Genomic DNA, 20241 nt, shown 5'->3' on the forward strand with positions numbered 1-20241 from the left:
AACGGTATTGAATGTGTTTAATAATGGCCAAATAATGTATTATCCCTATGTGGATAATAGTTATTTGGCACATTATTGTACTGTATGTGCTGGGGGAGGGGGTATTAGGCCCAAGGGTATTTGGTAGGACTCCCCTGTGGGTATTGGGTGAGGGTGGTTGGGGGGCTTTGTGGGGGAGGGTATGTGGGTGATGGTGGCTTAACCCCTTAATAACTGTAGCGGTTAATAACCGCTATAGTGATTAAGGGGTTAGGGGACATTAATTTGGATGTTGTAATTCTTGTGTTTGTTTTGCAGAAGCGGACGGGGCATGGGCAGGATGAAGATGAGGATGGCCTTCATCGTGGCAGTGGGACATGGGTGAGTGCTATATGTATTTAAAGTCTTTATTGTTGTGTATGTATTGTAAATGGACAACTGCACTATTATCCATTTGTGGATAATAGTCATTCTGCCCATTACTATACTGTATGTTGTGTATTGCTGCTATGTTTATTGGGGGCACTTGTCCCCAATAAACATGCTACTATGCGTTAACCCCTTCATTGCCTTAGCGGCTATCCGCTATGGTAATGAAGCAGCATTAATGTATTTTAATAATATTGTGCGGAAGCAGGAGGCCCCCTGAGCTGAAGCGCATTTATTTGTGGCTCAGAGACCCCCTTCCTCCCGAGTTACAGGCCCCGGTTTGGGTCATCGGTTACAGTGTGGACGCCATGTTTATTGCGGGGACGCTATAAACATGGCGGCGACACTGCCACCCGATGACACATACCGGGGCCTGTAACTCGGGAAGCAGGGGGTCTCTGCTCCACAAAGCAATGCGGTTCAGCTCAGGGGACCCCCTGCTCACTGTACAGTATAATTAAAAAGACATTCATGCTGCTTCATTACCGTTGCACATAGCCGCCAAGGTAAGGAACGAGTCTTTATTGATGTGTGTGTGTTTTATTTATACTGTACATGTGCAGAGGGTCTCCGGAGCAGAACAGCGTTGGTTTGAGGTCTGGGGACCCCCTGCCCCCCGAGATACAGGCCCCTTTATGGGGTGCCGGTATCCCTCTGGTTTGTTTACAGGTCGCGGTCACGTGATCGGGACCTTTAAACGCCGAGGGATACCGGCACCTCATAAAGGGGCCTGTATCTCGGGGGGCAGGGGGTCCCCGGACCTCAAACCAACGCGGTTCAGCTCCGAAGACCCCCTGCACATGTACACTATGAATAAAAGTTGTTTTTAAATACTTTTTTTGGTGCCGAAGTTTGCGCTGAGAGAGCGGCTTGTCTCTCTCAGCTGCAAACATCTATCGGCACCAAAGGCTTATCGGGAGCCTTATCGGGAGCCAGGCTGTATCGCCACAGCTCATCGGCAGCTTTGCTTTCGCAGTGCTTCAGCAGGGATCGGAAGGATTCGGCCCTTACTGAATACTGCGAGGGCAAATCGCCCAAAAAAAACATTTTCGCAATTCGTGCCGAAAATTTTGTATCGGGGCTTACTGCATGAGGCCCAGAGAGAGAGAGGGTGAGAGAGACGGAGGGAGAGAGACAGAGGGAGAGAGACGGAGGGAGAGAGGGAGTGAGGGAGACATACACACACGGGTACACACACACACACACACACACACACACACACACACACACACACACACACACACACACACACACACACTGGTACACACATACACACACACACACACACAATGGTACACACACACACACACACACACACTAGTACACAGACTGGTACACACAATGTACAATGTATGTATGTAAAATGGTGTACTGAGGTAGGTTTTGGTTACCCCCATAATTTGGTTTGCCCCCTTGCTGTGATTTGTATGAGTAGAATAACATTCTTAAATGTGGGAGGAACCAATTCTCCTTTAGAAGTGGACCGGCATGCTTTGCTTTTCTGTAATCCCTAATCACATGCCCAAACCCTGTCTAAGCGGCTACTTTAGAAGCAGTTTCACTCTTGCTCTGATAATCCGATCGGTTTGTTAAAAAAAGCTTTCAACTGACAGTTTTTGCTCACAACTGCTATTCTCGTAGCTCCGTTATGCAGATCGCTTCTAAAATCGTGGATATTTTTTAACACTACCTAAAGCAGGGGTGCGCAAACTGGGGGGTGCAAAATTTTGTAAGGGGGGCGCAGAGTGAAGCAGGGTGGTGATAGATGCTGGTGGAGATGATGGAGGTGGGGTAAAAATTGCAGTCAGTATATGATCTTATACTACTATGCTGATTTATTTAAAAACAAACCTACTGTATAATATTTGTCATGTTTTACTGGTTTAAAAATGTTATACAGATTAATTAAAAAAAAAATCATGTGATTTGGATTACATCAGACACGGGGGCCCGACTAATATCACGGAGGAAATCGGGGGCTCGTTGTAAAAAGTTTGCTTACCTTGACATAAAGAGGGGCGAAATTGGTATTGCGAGTTACACCCGCTTTCTCAAAGTATAAAAGAGATCGATCAATATGCAAACCAAAGAAAGATATAAAATATGGACACGGGAATTAGATATGCTGCTACAAGATAATAATTGATTACACAGGCTGAATCCAGCGCAAGGTACTCTCAATGGTATATGAAAAAAAGGAACAAAGCATACAATAGTGCAGACGTACTAGAAGCAAAGATCATAAATAAATCCAACTTCCAAATGCCTACTCACATGGGGTAGGTGAAATCAAGCGTCTCAGATAAATCTGGTGGTAGATTTCGGCTGGACGTTCCATGGGTATAAAAGAGAAAAGAGAGATGTGCACGGTGCAGATCAATTTATATTAAAAAGACATAAGCAGTGAGCTACAGGCAACTCTCATGCTCCCAGTAAGGTAAAAGCAGTTTGACCACTTGGGTCCTGTAGTGGCGGCGCTGCGTTCTGTCCCTCAGGCAGGAAGATGTTAACCGTCTTCTCTCTGTCTTTCTGGCTCCACGGCGCTTCCGGGTTGTGCACACAGGCTGCGTCCAACGGCAGGGGCACAGACAGGAGAGAGCTCTGCGGTTCAGCAGCAGGGGACGCACAATGAACGGTGTATACCCCACAGCAGGCAGGAAAAGGACCACCCTACGCGTTTCACTTGACCCAGGTGTGAGCTTCCTCAGGGTTTTATTGATCAATACACTCATAGCTGTTTCTCTCATGAGTATAGTTCGTAGATTAAGATTTAGGAAACAAGAATTTAAATTAGCCCTATATGCTGGTGACCCAATGTACTAGTTTTTTGTTCAAATTTCTTTGATAATGCAAGAATTTACTACGTTTCAGTCTCTTGGGATACAAAATACTTTTCTCTAAATTCAACATTTTCTGGCTAAACAGGGATCAGGACAATCCCCAAAATAAAATGTTGACAATTTAAATCCATATCAGTCTCTGGTGTAAGTGCTTTAATTTAAATGGTCTCTTTCCCAAAGCGTATTTATTTATTACATTTATTACCTCTACTTTTAAGAAAAAAAGACATTCCCAGAATTCGCAAGAGATTCCCCAATTTTATTTGGAATAATAAATGTAACAGGGTATGTCAACCTGTACCTGTTTCTCTCCACATAGTGTATCTGCTATGTAAGCCCTGTTAAGATCCAGGCATTAGCAGGTTAATCTATGGGCCATTGACCCCCCCCCCTTCTGCTTCCCCAGAAAGTGAAGGAAGGTCTGTGGGGACTCATGGCCTGTGTACAGCTCCTTGGAGGTGGGTACAGTCCATGAGCCCGCCCCTTCCAGAAGTTTCTAGGGGAGTAGCCAAAAAGATATGAGTCTTCCCCTCAGCCCTGTATAGGGTGAGGTTGTGCTTGCCCCCTGCTCCTCCTGGAGTAAGGAGGGTGAGAGTGTTCCTCCCTGAGCCCTGGCGAGGGTAAATGAGGTCTATGCTCCCTGTTCCTCAGGGAGTGGGGTGGGAGCTGTGAGTCTTCCCCATGGCGGGGTAAGCTTGCTCATTTTAGGCTGGCTAGCCTAAAGACCACCTGGAGCAGAGCACTAGTGAAGAAGGTGCACCGGCTAGAAAGCCTGGGGCAAGTGGAGTGTGATATGCTGCTAGAAGAGATGTTGCAGAATGCCCTATTATAAAGTACCTTACAAGATACCTCTGCCTCAGGTGTCAGTTCCTGGGCAGGAGGGAGGCAATTGTGTAATGATGGGGGCTGACACCTACACTCCGTGGGATCCATCACTGCTGGAGGCGCTGACACCACCATGACGAACCCAAAGACCTACATGAGCCAGTCCTGTTCCTGTCTCCTTAACATCATGCAGACAACTCAGACCTCCTGCAAACCAACAGGTAGAGTACCATACAACCGTAGTAATGCGCCCACACCCATACACTAGTCCCTGGAGGGGTGGGGCGGTGGGGACACGTGTAACATTAAAAACATAAAATTAGCATATTTACGTTACAAATGATTGAAGGGGATGGTTTAAACGCAAACTTCAAACTCCGCCTGATTAACTAGATACAGTATTGCAGAGATTGGATTATTGATAAATCAAAATGTGTAAATCTTGAAATGGAAAGTCAATTGATCTGCCTGTATTATATCATATCAGCTGGTAGGTCCCACATTTGAACAGCTTAAAACCACATTTCAATTACCTAATAATCACTTTTTTTTATAAGTCCAATGCTATGTAACTCGTTGCTTAAATCTGCAGACCAAGCAATATCCTATGTGTGTTTTTTTTTAAATAAATTAATTCTGTACTATGAGAAAATACTTGTAACATTTAAAAAAACACCAACTCTGAATTACATTTTTAATGTATTATAATGTAACAAGCCTTTTTTGTTTCTATAGCAACCATTTACAAAGTCACACTTACTGCAGAATTCTCCTCTGCAGTCATTTAGTGAACCCCCGAGCCGAATCTTTGCGATCGATCGCAGGAGAACAGATCGATCGGCAACTTATCTAATTACTTATCATTGTGTGGATTGTATTGATGCACATATTACATAAAAAAATTTGAAACGGCAGCTTGGACTGCTGCTTTAAAATGAACTCACAATTGTTTATGACTAATCCATTGGAATCTAATATGAAAGCTTCATTGCAACTTGGTTTCACACCTAAAGTGACTATTTCTATTCCTTTAGTGGAACTACAAACTAACCCGCATTGGATACCCTTATTGAGTAAATGGCAAGTGGATTTTCCTGACCTGATCTGGAAATCCCAATTCCTGGCTTTCCAAGTGTTCAATTTCTTAATTTGACAGATTTAAATGAATGTTTAAATGAATGTAACCGTACATTTCTAGCGCCAAGACAGTTAAATAAATTCAACCACCACGTTTAGGTTAAATGTATGAAATGTTGTTCTGAAGATGATAACATTGCCCATTGTACATGGTATTGTTGAAGGAAAGTGAAAACAATTCTGCGTGAATAAAATGTTACATCTTAATCTCCCTTCTAAGTACGAAGTGATATGTTTTGGCTATTTAGATGAGTGGAAGAGAACGGTTATTAAACTACCACAACCAGCAGGTACAGGGTGGTTGCTTTGCCAGCGCGCACATCCATTCTGGTGCCTTGTGTACAGCAAGAGCAGAAGGCTCCAGACACTCGGACTTTCTGATGTCCTATGATGTCTACTCACACACTAGGATGACCACCTTGCTTAATTAAGATGACACCTTACTTAATATTCCTGGATCCCATTAGGTTTAGGTACAAACCACACTGAGCTCTAAAGAAAAGAATTCCTACAAAACCTTCCGCATGGACCGAGTGTTATTCATTAGATGGTAAAATACTCCTTAGCAGCGAGTCTCAATCATTAGTAGTATCACTGACGTAAGGCAGCCTTACATTTTTGGAGAGTGTTGGTTATTGGAAAAGCAGTACTAATCATTGGGAACAAATGAGACTCATTAGCAGTCACTTAATTGAAACACGTCTTAATCGTCAGAAGAGTCTCTTATTTGGTATAAGTATTACTATTTGAAGTGTCACTCATTAGCAGGCAGTAATTAATATGAAGTGAGTCTCAAACACTGCAGTATAGTTTCTTATTTGGGGCGAGTCTTGCTCATTAGGCGTGCCCCGCTCTGACTGGAACGCAGACTTAATCATTTCCATTGAGTCTCTCGTTGGAAGTCAGTCCTACATACATGTAACATTATTGTCAGCATTAACTTCTGTTGATTTTCTTTTTACATTAAACAGTTACTTTTTCCTTCAGCCTGCCCCTAATAATTGTCTCATCTCACTATTTGGGGGCAGGGTTGTCAGGTGTCCAGTATTGAACCAGTATACAACTGTCTTGTATTTAGACACTGTCCAGTTAAAATGTTTGAGGTAATACTGGACATGTATGTGTTCGGCATTACCTATCTGGGCGTGGGAACTGACCGGCTTGGGTGGGGGCTGTGGGATCTCCCTGAGCGGGGAGGGCTGTTGCTAGAGGGCTGGGCAGTTTACTCCATCCTGATTGCTGCTGGGTAAGGCCGCGCTTATAGTCCCGGCGACGTCGCATCAAAACAGATGTATTGAATCCGTCGCATGCGCTTATAGTAGGAGCGACGCGACGGCGTGACGGAGCGACGGCTTAGTCGTGATCGCTGGAATTTAATTTAATTTTATTTTTTCACCGAACACAGCGTGACGTCAGCGTCACTGTCGCAAGGACTATAAGCGCGGCCTAATGCAGCCAATCAGGAGGTGTCAGGAGCCTGGGGGTGGGACCAAAGAGAGGAGGAAACAGCATGGAGCGGTAAGAGGGGGGTGTGTGTGTCTCAAGCGCATCGCACCTTTCACCATTGTGTCCAGTATTTTTGGAGAAGCCACCTGGCAACCCTACATGGGGCCACAAGGCACTCAGGATTTGAGGTTAGCATTATACTAAGCCCCTTTAGCTTAGGAAATACAAGTCTTTATATATATATAGACAGTTATCCTCCGACCACAAGAAGCCAAAACCTGCAGAATTATTGTGTAAAGCATAAGGCTGCGCTTATAGTGCGGGGGACGGCGACAGCGCGTCAAAACAAATGCATTGCAGCCATCGCGTGCGCTTATAGTAAGCGCGACACGACGGCGGCACTATAAGCGCGGCCTAACAAGTTACATCAGGTAAAGGGGGGAAGGGGCTTTTAGTAACAGAGCTGCAGGATCCTCGTACACATGAGTTGGAAAAAGAAAACCTCAGAGCACATTACTTTGCCGTTGAATACTAATAACAGTAACACAGTGAGGGGATGTGGGCCTAGCTTTCCCATAGACCTATGTGTTTCCTGCCCCCAGCTGCTCTGTGTGCTCCTCAGCAGGAACAATACACTGTCACAGCTCTTAGCCCGCCCCATCCCATACCCGCTCTTCCAATTGGACGGTGCCTGCTGTGTTCTTGATTGACAGTTGCTTTATCACATGTACAATCAGGACCCCCTCCCCAAAGCATCATGGGAAGTGTAGTTCAACCCCCTCGGTGTCGTGGTGTCAGCAACTTGAGCTCAGGATGTGGGCCTATCCCAGTCAGTGGGAAGAGCAGCAGCTACATGTAAATATCCTGGCTACACATGCAGGGTGTCAGCAGGAGTTACACACAGGCCTCCAGCTGCACCTATTTGGTAGGCTCTGTTTGTCTGTTTTATGTCCTGTACCTACTGATAAACTGGTTATAGGGAATTATTATCCCTCCTATTGTGTGTGTACAAATATTATTAATAATATGATCTTTGCATATAGCAAATTACATGTTATTCACAGACTCCAACTGCACCTGTTTTTTTATGTCCTGTACCTATAAAATTCATCTTTACCCATTTAGCAGGTACTGTACCTGTCATGTCCTGGTCCTATTAAATACTTATTTACCTATTTTATCTATCTAGCAGGTACTGTACCTGTCATGTCCTGGTCCTATTAAACACTTATTTACCTATTTTACCTACTGTATTGATGCCAGTGGCTGAAGCTGCAGCTAATTCAGGGCTGTTCTGCAGTGTGTGCGCTTGCTGCGCTGTGCGCGCGCGGCATTTATAGTTGGCTGAGGTTAGTCGGCCATTCTATAATAGGAGCGCGCGTGCGCACGGCAGTGAGCGTGGGACCAGCCGACGGGGGAAGAGGAAGAAAATAAGGAATTCACGCTGCTACTGCCACTGAAATGTGTGTGTGTGTGTGTGTGTGTGTGTGTGTGTGTGTGTGTGTATATAAGTATATACAAATACATAGATATGTATATTTTATTGCTTGTATGATCTTTGCATGTAAGTAAATGGTTCATGTTATTGAGCTTCCTTCAGTGGGGTCACTTTCCTGCCAGCTCCTCTCTCCCACAGCGAGATACTGCAGCAAATAAAGTTACCTCTTCTGTATGTGCCAAATGTTGGCGGGTCTGTAATCATGTCTGTCAGAGTCCGAGGACGTGAGTTTGGTAATAAATTGCATTTTTATAGGAAAGTTTTCACTTGAAAAGGTGAGACTCCACTGAGGTATAAGTAAAGTCAATGTTATTAGTATTATTATTGTTATATTGTGTGTGTGTATGTATATATGTATGTGTGTGTGTGTGTGTGTGTGTGTGTGTGTATATATATATATAAATACTAGCTGAGAGACCCGGCGTTGCCCGGGATGTAAATGCGTAATAGGTAGTATTATTTATAAATCGTGGAACAATAGGTGAGTATTTGTTGTAAAGGTTTGGGGGGGGGGAGAAAGGGGAGCGGGGGGGGGGGGAGAAAAGGGAGCGGGGCGGGGGGGGAGAAAAGGGACCGGGGCGGGGGGGGAGAAAAGGGAGCGGGGCGGGGGGGGGAGAAAAGGGAGCGGGGCGGGGGGGGAGAAAAGGGAGCGGGGCGGGGGGGAGAAAGGGGGGGGGGGAGAAAGGGGGGCGGGGGGGGAGAAAGCGGGGCGGGGAGAAAGTGAGCGGAGCGGGGGGGGGGAGAAAGTGAGCGGAGCGGGGGGGGGGGGGAGAAGGGGAGCGGGGGGGGGAGAAAGGGGAGCGGGGGGGGGGAGAAATTTGCGTACATTTGCACGCCCCGGGCGAGTGGATTTAACATCGTGGCGAGCTCCTATTGGCCCAAGCAACACACGTGTGGTACTAGGTGGCGAGTAGATTTTTTTGTTCGGCGAGTAGATTTTTGGGTGATTTGTCGAACACTGTATATATATATATATATAATCAAAAAATAAATAGATGATACCGTTCTGTGGCTAACGAAATGCTTTTATTTGTGCGAGCTTTCAAGATAAACTGATCTCTTCTTCCTGCGATGTTACAATGAATGAAGCAAGCAAGGGTTTGCTTCAAAACAGCGTCTCTTGGAATGTTATCTGTGCTTGTCCCTCCCCCGGTGGGGATGTGATTCATGGCTAGAGGTGTTAAATGGTTCCTGAAAGTTAGTGATGTAAGAGTGTGTGTGTGTGTATCTGTGTGAATATAAATGAATGGAGAGCCCACAGTGTATACAGTGCTTTACAAAAGGTGTGTGTGGAGTAGGAGTTAATATAAATGGTTTGGGTAGGTGTGGAAATGTGAGAGATTGTAGCATAACTAGAAGTGTGTGTAGATACTATGTGGTCCCTATAGGTGTATAGGGATGGAAAAACAAGGAGTATAGGTATGTGTGAGAGACAGCTGTGTGTACATACATATACACTACCGACACACTTTATTGAAGTGTGGTCGGTACCGCAAGCCGGGAAATCTCCCGGCTTGCTAGTGGCCGCCCCTCGGCGTGCCGCGCGTCATAGACGCGCGGTCACGCGTCATCGGGAGCGTGCGCCCGCTGCACGCGTGTCCAGGGGCTCCCCGAGGGAGCCCTGGTGTCCCGCGATCGCGGGACAGCGGCAGGGGGTTCCGGGGGACCCGGCGGACCCGGCAGCGGTAGGGAGAGCGCCCCGATCGGAGGGCGCTCTTCCGCTGCTTCGGCGTGCGCCCGTCACACTCGGGCGCGCGCCAGGCTACTGCTGCGGCACAGAACGGGCAAAAGCTCGAATAAACTGTGCCGCAGCAGTAGCACAGTATGTGCAGACATGGCCTTTGCGCTCATGGGAAGAGAGTTCACTTGTGTCAGTAATGACTCATATAATTTCGATCTCTGTTTAGGCCACCGTTAAGTATCCAGAACAGTTGCATAAATTTGTATTCATGCAACCGTCTACCTTTCGGTGTTTTAAGATTCCCTTTGAGTATGGCAACCCTCAGATCGTTCATCTTATGGCCAGAGTCAGAGAAATGTTCGCCGACAGGACCGTCTCTTGTTCCGCGTGTGATGCTGTGGCGATGCAGGTTCATTCTCTTGTTAGCCCCTGCCCTGTCTCCCCTATGTAGTAGCAGCCCCCTGGGCATTTCATGCACATGATGAGGTACACGACATTGCTGGAGGAACAGGTGAACCTTCCTCTGATTTTGTATTCCCGATTCCTGTGTGGTATTTGTATTGTGTCCGCTGTGTAGAGCATTGCGCAGGTTTTGCATCTGGCGTCCTGGCATGGTTTTGTTCCGCATTCAGTGGTACTGCTGAATACTTTACTCCTCACCAAAATATTCTTGAGATTATGGGGTTGTCTGTATGATAATAAGGGTGCTTCAGGGAAGACCTGTTGCAGTCTTGTATCTTCCTGTAGGATGGGTTGTAGTTCCCTGGCGATCTTGCGTAGGGCTCCTAGGTGTGGGTTATATGTGACCACCAAAGGTACCCTGTCGCTTGTCTCCTTATGTTTGTATTAAAGGAGATCACTTCTTGGTATTTTGGTCACAGACCCCCAAACAATTTAAATCTGCACACACAAACCCATGTAAACTCAACCCCAGACCCACCTCACTATATATATTTGTCTTAAGGAGTGCTACTGGGCATGTGACATTGTACAGTATAAACACAAGGAAGAGAAGCCCAATGCAACATGATCCTCCGCCGACTTAAATTTAACATGTCAAAAACAGAACTCCTTATATTTCATGCCAAACCTGGCCCTACTACCACCTTCCACATTACTGTTGGAAGTACTACTATACATGCAGTAAACAACAAAACAGGTAGCGCTAACCGCAATGTGTATGGTGTAGTAACTATTACCTTATATATTGAATGAAACTATACATATGGGGCTGCCTAGGACACAAAGCCTGACCCCCTGGTCAGGAAAACAGTATGGACAGGGAATAGTTCCGTGAGCGCCTATAAATTTTACTACATAAAGGATATACGAAAAACCAAGCCTGTTGGTTGTGAAGATTGTTGATCCTCACGGTGGGCTTGAAAACAAAGAGAAAGCACAACACATAGCGTAATACTGTTGAAACATTAAACAAACAACATATAAGACAACATATAACAGCTGAAAACTGAAAAGGTATTTTTAGGACAATAAAATCATTTAATAACAATTAATAATTAATATAATGCACAATTTGCATAGACATATAGATTTAAGCAATTAAAAATCTGAATAGGTGGTTCTAGCACTCCGTAGCACCAATGATGATGGTTGCAATGCCTACTCACCAGATGGAATAGGTTTGCAGGCAGTGGATATTTTAGAGAGTATCCCCTCTCATCTGTGTGCTGCTCTCTGCTTAGCTGGCGTCTCTGTCGGCTCGTGGGTGCAGCTCATCAAGCGGGGACTCCTGCAGCTCCAGGAAGCACGTCTGAGCAGATGGAACTCAGCTGCAGCTGATTCAGCACGATGTCAGCCACGGGCCACCGTGAGCTCGTCTGTCTGCTGCTCACTGCTAGCTGGCGTCTCTGTCCGCTCGTAGATGCAACTTGTCAGCAGGTACTCCTGCAGGGCGCCAAGCAGGGCGCTTGAATAATGGGAAACCGCAACAGCTGATTCAACTCGTCGACGGCTACAAGAGATGGTTAGTTGGCAGCTCACGTTGATTCACCGATGTGTGGGGGATACTGCACCAATGTGTGCGGGGCTTGAACCTCCACCCTACGCGTTTCAAGAGCGATCTGCTCTCTTCCTCAGGGGTATATGAATTAAAAGGTCCAAAATGTCCTTTAAATACTGACTTCACCGTTTGGGTAAATAGTTCCACCTGTAGCTAATTGCACATGCGCGGTGCTTGTAATAAAGTTGCTCTTAGTGTGTTTGCAATCAGACACTGCGCAGTGAGAATGTCATTGAACAATATGGCAAAAAGCTACTTACTATTTTGTAAAGCTGTTATACATAATACACAACATTAAACATGACACAATAAACAATGAACATATACTACTAACAACATATATATTTATGTATATAAACAAAAAATGAATAAAAATGCATAATTTTAAGGTAGGACATAAAATAATATTTAATATAATATTGCGAATTATGATTTAATAAAATGTATTAAACCAGTGATAGTGTACTTATTTATGTAGGAGGAACCTACTGCTATAAGCGAATTTAAACGCTAATGTGTATGACATGTCACCTTATGTGGATGTATTTGGTACTAACCCACCAAAAAGGATTTCAAATCAAATTCTACATTTAAGCCCATTGGGGACAGAGTACATAACTCATAAATCCAATAGGACTCTCTTCTCCCCAATAGGCTCAATGTGTTACCTCCTCTCCAGTGTGGTACAATGCGCTCTATTCCTACGCACCTCAAACCTTTTGGGTCTTTATTGTGCACCTGAAGAAAATGATTAGACACATTGTGTGTAACTAAACCAGTTTTAATATTGTATAAATGTTCATACAAATGTCTTTTTATAGCTCGCGTTGTCATACCCACATACTGCAGACCGCACGGACACTCAAGTAAATATATAACAAAAGAACTACTACTATACATGCAGTAGCCCAAGCACGCTGCCCTGGGGGTCACAGACTCCTCTCTCACATTCAAAAGGTAGCTAAACCTGTCATTTTTTCCTCCGCAATATTACAAAGATACGCCCTTCCACTGTTGCTCGACAGCTAAAACTCTGACACAGACCCTTATTCTCTACCATCTCAAATACTGGAACCGTCTGCTGTCCGGTCTTACTGCCTCTCACCTGTCTCCCCTACAATCTATCCTAAACGCTGCTGCCAGAATCACTCTACTCTTTCCTAAATCTGTCTCAGCGTCTCCCCTGCTGAAATCCCTCTCCTGGCTTCCTATCAAATCCCGTATCTCACACTCAATTCTCCTCCTCACTTTTAAAGCTTTACACTCTTCTGCCCCTCCTTACAGCTCAGCTCTAATTTCTCGCTATGCACCATCCCGACTCTTGCGATCCGCCCAATGATGTCTTCTATCTACCCCTTTTGTATCTAAAGCCCTCTCTCGCCTTAAACCTTTCTCACTGACTGCCCTCACCTCTGGAGTGCCCTTCCCATCAATACCCGACTAGCACCCTCTCTATCCACCTTTAAGACCCACATTCTAACACATCTGCTTAAAGAAGCATGTGAGTAGCTCCGAGGCTGATACTATAGACCGCATACAAAAAGCTTGGCCCATTGCAGACGCACTTACCAGAACGCCCTCCTACTGTCTCTGTATGTTCTACCTACCAATTAGATTGTAAGCTCTTCAGAGCAGGGACTCCTTTTCCTAAATGTTACTTTTATGTCTGAAGCACTTATTCCCATGATCTGTTATTTGTATTATTTATATGATTGTCACGTGTATTACTGCGGTGAAGCGCTTTCTACATAAATGGCGCTATATAAATAAAGACATACAGTACATACATATATCCAACATCCAACATGACAAAGCATACAGTAGCGACATCTTTTATTCGAGTAAATGCCGGCGGCATGCCGGGATCTACCCCAGCTGCCGCCAGTCAGAAACGCGCGCCGCCGCGTTTCCCCCACGCACCCCCCCTCCACATCGCGCGCAATTACCCCCCCAAAGACATACAGTACATACATACATACAACATCCAACATGACAAAGCATATAGTTAAATATTTATCTGTTTCTCTCTCATATGTGGGGTCTGACTTACTTCTCTCTCTCTCTCTCTCTCTCTCTCTCTCTCTCTCTCTCTCTCTCTCTCTCTCTCTCTCTCTCTCTCTCTCTCTCTCTCTCTCTCTCTCTCTCTCTCTCGTATCATCAAGAGGGTAATCTAAAATTAATTTGCAGAATTTCAATAACCCTTGGCATTTGTAAATAGTTTCTTTAGTAAATAAAGAGTTCAATTGAAAATAGATACATTTTATTGAAGAGTTTTAAATATATTCTTAGTAAAATATGTTACAAACTGACTTATAAATATAAATCTTATTTACAGATATTCACAGAGCTTGGCATCAGTTACAGATTAGTCAGGGGTTTTTTTTGTTTTTTTTTGGGCCTAAGTAGCTCATGGGGGAAATAAGTCTGGATGGTGGGTATCCGTAACGTTTAGAGATGTTATGATCCTTCTGCCTCTGAACAAAGCACTGTAGCCTCCTTTTGGAGGTATGTTGACAGGCTTACTCCCTCTCCAGTTGTGCTTTCCTTTTCATAGCCTCTCTCTCCTCTCTCTTTTCTGGGGGAATAGGTATGGAAACCTCAAGCTCTTGGAGAGGCTGTTGACAGAAGGATGGAGTGAAGTTGTCCACTCTACTGGGTACATTGATAGGAAGCTGCAGGTTAGAAAGCTGGTGCTTCTGGTTGAAAGGAGCTTGAATGGGGATAGTGGTTTGGCTGACCTTTTTAATGCATGTCACTGCAGCTTTCCGTTCTATGGATATCACTGGGAAGTGTTTGGGATTCTCTATAACTGAAGCTTTGTTTTCCCCACGTTGTTTGATTTCACTGGTTTTAATGCCAGGAGCTGGAATGGGGATAGTGGTTTGGCTGACCTTTTCAATGCATCTTACTGCAGCTTCCTGTTCCATGGATATCACTGGGAAGTGTTTGGGATTCTCTATAACTGAAGCTTTGTTTTCCCCATGTTGTTTGATTTCACTGGTTTTAATGTCAGGTCTTGTGTACTCATGTATTTTAAATAGCCTAGGCCTGGCATTAATACCGACTCCTTTAATTACAGAAATACTGTCCTGTTTTTTGGCCATGAACCTTTTAATCGCATCAGTAAGAGACCACTGAACATGAGAAGCAGAAGTCTGGTTTTGGCTTCCTTGCATTGGTCCAAGCTTATTTCCAAGTGTAATGGATTCTGCGGGTGCCCCTGGACCTGTGGGACCTGCTTTTTTACCCAATGGGTGAAATACTTGAACAGAGTTAATCATTTGGAGGCTGAGGTTGCTGTGATGGGCTTTCACCTTTCCTTGTTCAGAAGGTTCCAATGACTTCTTGCCCTTCCCAAGAACTTCTGAATTCACTCCAGGCTGATTAGCACTTTTTCTTTTGAGAGCTTTGGGGTTATTATCAGTACCACAAGCCAGCGCTTGCTCAAAACTGAAAACGCTGGTCTGGTTCTTTGTTTTCTTCACTAGCTGCTTGATATTGCTGTTCTGTTTACGTTTGATCCCCATCTCTTGAGATGTCTTTCGCTCAGGACTATGAGTAACTGCAGGAGTTTTTGCATATTTACGTTTGATCCCCATCTCCTGAGGTGTCTTCCGCTCAGGACTATGAGTAACTGCAGGAGTTTTTGCATATTTACGTTTGATCCCCATCTCCTGAGGTGTCTTCCGCTCAGGACTATGAGTAACTGCAGGAGTCTTTGCATCTTTACGTTTGATCCCGATCTCCTGAGTTTTCTTCAGTTTAGGATTAATATGAGTAACAGCAGGTGTCTTTGCATCCATTGAACCTTCACGGCTTTGCAGCATCTTTTCAGATACCTTATTGGAAATGTGGGCACCTGAGAGACAAACACGTTTCATCTTTTTTAACAGAACAGGCTCTTCACCAGATTGTGGGCCATGGGGTGACTTCCCTGGTATAGGAGCAGAAGAATGATTTACTGGCTTTGACATTGGTTTTACCTTCTTTTGCAGTGCAGTTTGAGGGACTTGATCCTTTGCAGCTGAAGAAAGGATCTTTTTCTTCTTTGTTTCCACTGTGGAGCACTTTGGTACCCCCTCAGACTTTGACGGACACTCAGTCTTAACTGAACTCGGCACGTTATTACGAACCTTCTGAGCAATATGTGAGGGGGCCTTCACCTCTGAAGATCTCTTCTCCATATCTTTTAACCCACCCCTTTTCCACACTGGCACACATAACTCTTTGTTGATTTGCACATCAATATGTAACTTTGGGAGGTGGCTCAGCTTCCGAGCTGGTTGAGTTGGGTACATTAGAGGTGGTTCACTTTTTTCATTAGGAGCAAGCTGAACTGCTCCTTGTATAATTAAACTGGCCTGGGAAATATGTTGGGCTCCAAGCGAGGTCTGACACACTGTAACAAAATCAAAAAGGAGAAATAATCAATTATCATAAATACCAACACATTGTACATAATAACACAAAGAAAGAAAAGCAAACACATGCTTAATCCCTTCAGTATTGGCGAGGACTACATACTGTAGAGTTCTATATATTTGTAACACTACAGTGGCGAATGACCGTAATTAAAGATCTTTATAACAGGTAATGGTATCGGTCAAGGAGAAGATTTTGAACAATGATTAGTAAAGATTCTCCATATCTCACCTTGTAAGGTCTGCAACACAATGCAGTGGGGAAAGGGAATGAAGCTAATTACACATGGAAATCAGTGCAAAGAACTACTGTACACAATGCAAAATTATGAGAGATATCCATGTTTTATCACAATAATGATGGTGGAGTGATGAAGACGAAGAGAAGTAGGTTTTATTGGTGGGGATATCATTAGTGATAAAGAGGGCAGATTATGATAAAAGGCCAACAAGAGGTTCACAAGTCCCTGTGTGTTATTTGTCAATGGGAAAACCAAAACACTACAGTAGATACTCAGTTTGTTCATAAATTGATAATATGCAAAAGCGGCATTCAACTTAAGGAACATCCACAAACGTTTAGCTGCAATAGCAAGAACTGGGGGAAATGCTATGATTTGGGCATCTAGATCTATCCTTTTTTGCCCCTTGTGCTCCCCCAACTGAACCTGGTTTGCCTTACCCACCTGACACTCCTCCTACTTTTACATTTTCGGCTATCCTGGTTGCTTGGGGATCAGGGGCTGCCGAATAATGAGCCAGTGGATAGGACGGTCTTGGGCTTTTCCCCCTGGGGGAGGTTATTGGCAGCCCAGTGGGTGTCTGTAAGAAGGAGCCAATCTGTGCTGTGTTGCCACCAGTTGGAGCATATTGGCCAGGAACTGGGTGGTATGTCCTATCCTGAACGTGCATTCCTCTAAGGGGTATGAATGTTGGCTGCTGAAGTTGTGCATACTGGGTGGCCATTATACAAGGCCCTATTGTAGCACGTCTTTCCAAATGTGTGTTGGGACGGAAAGTAACAGGCTGCGTTGTGGCTTCTCCCCTAACCTGTCCTGCAAATCCTGTGTATCCTCCTGTAGCAGTGTGGTAGAATCCTCCGTTCATGTCCGATACACGAGGGTAAGCGCGTGTTGCCTGTGGGATCTGCTGTAGATACATTGGTGTTCCTGCAGACCCTTGCAAAATCATGCCTTGGGACCCATGTCTGTAGACTTCTGTATTCCTCCCTACTGGGTGGAAGCTGTTGCTCCATGAAGGGTAAGCAGTGGTGACTGCAGGAGCACTGCAGGTCGGTGGAGGGTTCACAGCAGAGGAATTTAAAAACTGATCTGTAAGGAAGAAAGGTAAAAGTGAAGGGCCTGAAAAGCACAATCAAGGCACATTTCTTTAACACACAGGGACTCAACTCCAGTCATCAAACCCCCCACAATAGGTCAACTTTTCAGGATATTCCAGCTTTAGCACAGGTGGCACAATCACTCAATCAGCCTCTGATTGAGTCACCTGTGCTGAAGCAGGGACTGATTGAGCGAGCTGTGCTGAAGCAGGGACGGATTGAGCCACCTCCGCTGAAGCTGGGATATCCTGAAAGCCTGACTTTGGGGGGTTAGGACTGCTTTAACAGACCTGCTAAAAGATATTCTTGATATCAAATACATATGAAATACATAGATATGCTCACTTGGCTTGATATTTTTATTTTGCCTTTAAAATATTTGGGGTTTTGGTTCTGGTTTTGAATAAAGTTTTTGGTGGTCTTTGTTTTGTTATGAATAGCAAGCACTAACACGGATAATGGCTTGCTGGGAAAACACATTTATTTGATTATCAATGTTACTTACCACTACTCTGATCAATAGTGGTCAGAAGTTTCAATATTTAAATACATTTTTAAGCAAGCTCCATGATTGCCTTCTATTCATAGCATTGCTGTGTATTGAAACACCAGAGCACTCGTACATTTTAGCTCAATATATGGGTTTTAATCTATATATATATATATACATATATGATGTGTTGGGATGTAACACAGACAGAAAACTATTTCTAGGTAGTTTTCAACACAAAGTGGCAACTGGAACTGGCATATAAAATTGTGCAGTCCATCACCTGCTTTCATGTCCACCTATGAACACAATGACAAATATAGATGTACCATAGCTTTTGGAACTGGATCTTTAAAAATAAAAATAAAAACATAAAAATTGCCTGTTCCTACTGTGGTATTTTGTGGTAATAATATGGTGTGGTATTCTGAGACGCCTGGTATATTGAGGTATCTGGAGGAGCACTCAGGTCAGCTATATCTGTAAATCAAGTGGCAGATTCTGCCCTCGTTTTGTGGCTTTGTCTTTTTTGGGGCCTTTGTATTACTGTAGAGTAGTGGTTTCCAACCTTTTTTTGGTTAAGGAACCATATGTGAAATTCTGAGGGACCCCAACCCTCTCTAACAACGAGTCTAAGATGAGATGCATTGTAATATACCCCAACCCTATCTAATAGTGCGTCTGAGATCAGATGAAGTGTGAGGAACCCCAATCCTCTCTAATAGCGCGACTGAGATAAGATGCATTGTACTGTAAATTCTTCTGTATTAAGTACAATTTTAAAATGACCTGAAAATTACAGCGAACCCTTTAGGGATGCCCGGGGAATCCTAGGGTTCCTAGGATCAGTGGTTGAAAAACACTGCTGTAGACAATAATTTAAGGATATGGCTGAAAGTAGTCGAGCATTACACCCCACGGTGTAGAATTGGTCCAATAGTTATTGACCTAAACTTAGGGCAAGGAAAAAGCATGCCTTATACATAACTAATCCTACTGTATACACTAAGGTTCCTGTGTCTTTTTTTACTATCCCATAGATCCCATAGATGTTTGCCGCTTTGACATTTATGTACAGTATACAGTACATGTGTTCTTTTCTATACATTACTGTTCAAATCATTTAAGATTTTGAATTACAAGCCAGATATGAAAGTAAATACAATAAAACAAATATGTGTGTATGTATTGTGACATAGTCCAAAGATGTTAGGCAGCTTTCTGCCCCATTTTAGAGCAGAAAGTGCAGGAATAGTTAATGATCCGTTCCACAGCTTCCCATTAACTCAGGCAGCTGGATGGAAAATCCAGACCACAGATTACAATGGCTCTAGTTCTCCCTCACCTGCTCTTCTAATCACATGCACAGGTACTTAGAGCAGAGAGGTTTTGCATTTCACTCTCTCTCCTTGGAGCCTGGGGGCTGGGGGTGTCGCTACTCTCCTGCATCCAGTATCGAGGTTGACGGCCTCTCCAAGTATCACAGTACCAGAGGATTTGCCTGGACACGGGACCGAGTTCCCACCACGAACAGATAAGACCAAACAAATGTTTACTGCTGTTGCTAAAGACTGTGCTGTATCTAAGTGACCCTAAATGAGAGGGCATTGTTTTAAGCTGGGGGACCAGGTTAGTTGGCCAGCAGCTGTTAGAGAGACTGATTCTGATGTGTAGTTAGATCCCTGAAAGGGATAGGATTTTGTTTATATCATTTGGTTTCTTTTTACTTGAAATAACAGTGTGGGAAATACTGTAACACTGAAATGAGTGAACTGCTGAATGAAAGTATCTGAGTACCTCTAACCTACACATGTTAAAGCTGCAGTACCTTACTTGGATGAAAATAAAGCAGGCAGAAGCCTGAGTTAAGCAGCTTAATACTTTGCATGATCCTGTTTTTGTGTTAAATAACCCTAGAAGACTGTGTCGGGAAGAACCCAGACAGGCGTCAGCACTACAAAAGAGGGGCGTTTGTCACATATGGTGGAGAATGCGGGCAGACACTAAAAAGTCTGTGGGTTTGCAAATAAATGCGGGGCTTTAAAATGGCCGCCCAGCTGAACTAAAGTACAGATGCTATGAGTGAAGTCTGTCCCACTGTGTATATCAGTTGTGCTTCTAGCATACACAGAGAAT

At 44.2% G+C, this 20241-nt stretch overlaps 1 long non-coding RNA gene across 1 annotated transcript in view; it reads left to right on the forward strand.

Annotated features, from left to right (window-relative positions):
• Positions 1–7455: 7455 nt before the first annotated feature.
• Positions 7456–20241, forward strand: part of LOC142465309 (uncharacterized) — a 34762-nt gene continuing 21976 nt past the window's right edge. Inside the window, exon 1 of the long non-coding RNA XR_012787843.1 lies at positions 7456–7581. This is a non-coding gene — a long non-coding RNA (uncharacterized LOC142465309). The remainder of the gene's footprint in view (positions 7582–20241) is intronic.

The sequence above is a fragment of the Ascaphus truei genome, chromosome 13 (assembly GCF_040206685.1).
Source record: "Ascaphus truei isolate aAscTru1 chromosome 13, aAscTru1.hap1, whole genome shotgun sequence".
Lineage (NCBI taxonomy): Eukaryota > Metazoa > Chordata > Amphibia > Anura > Ascaphidae > Ascaphus > Ascaphus truei.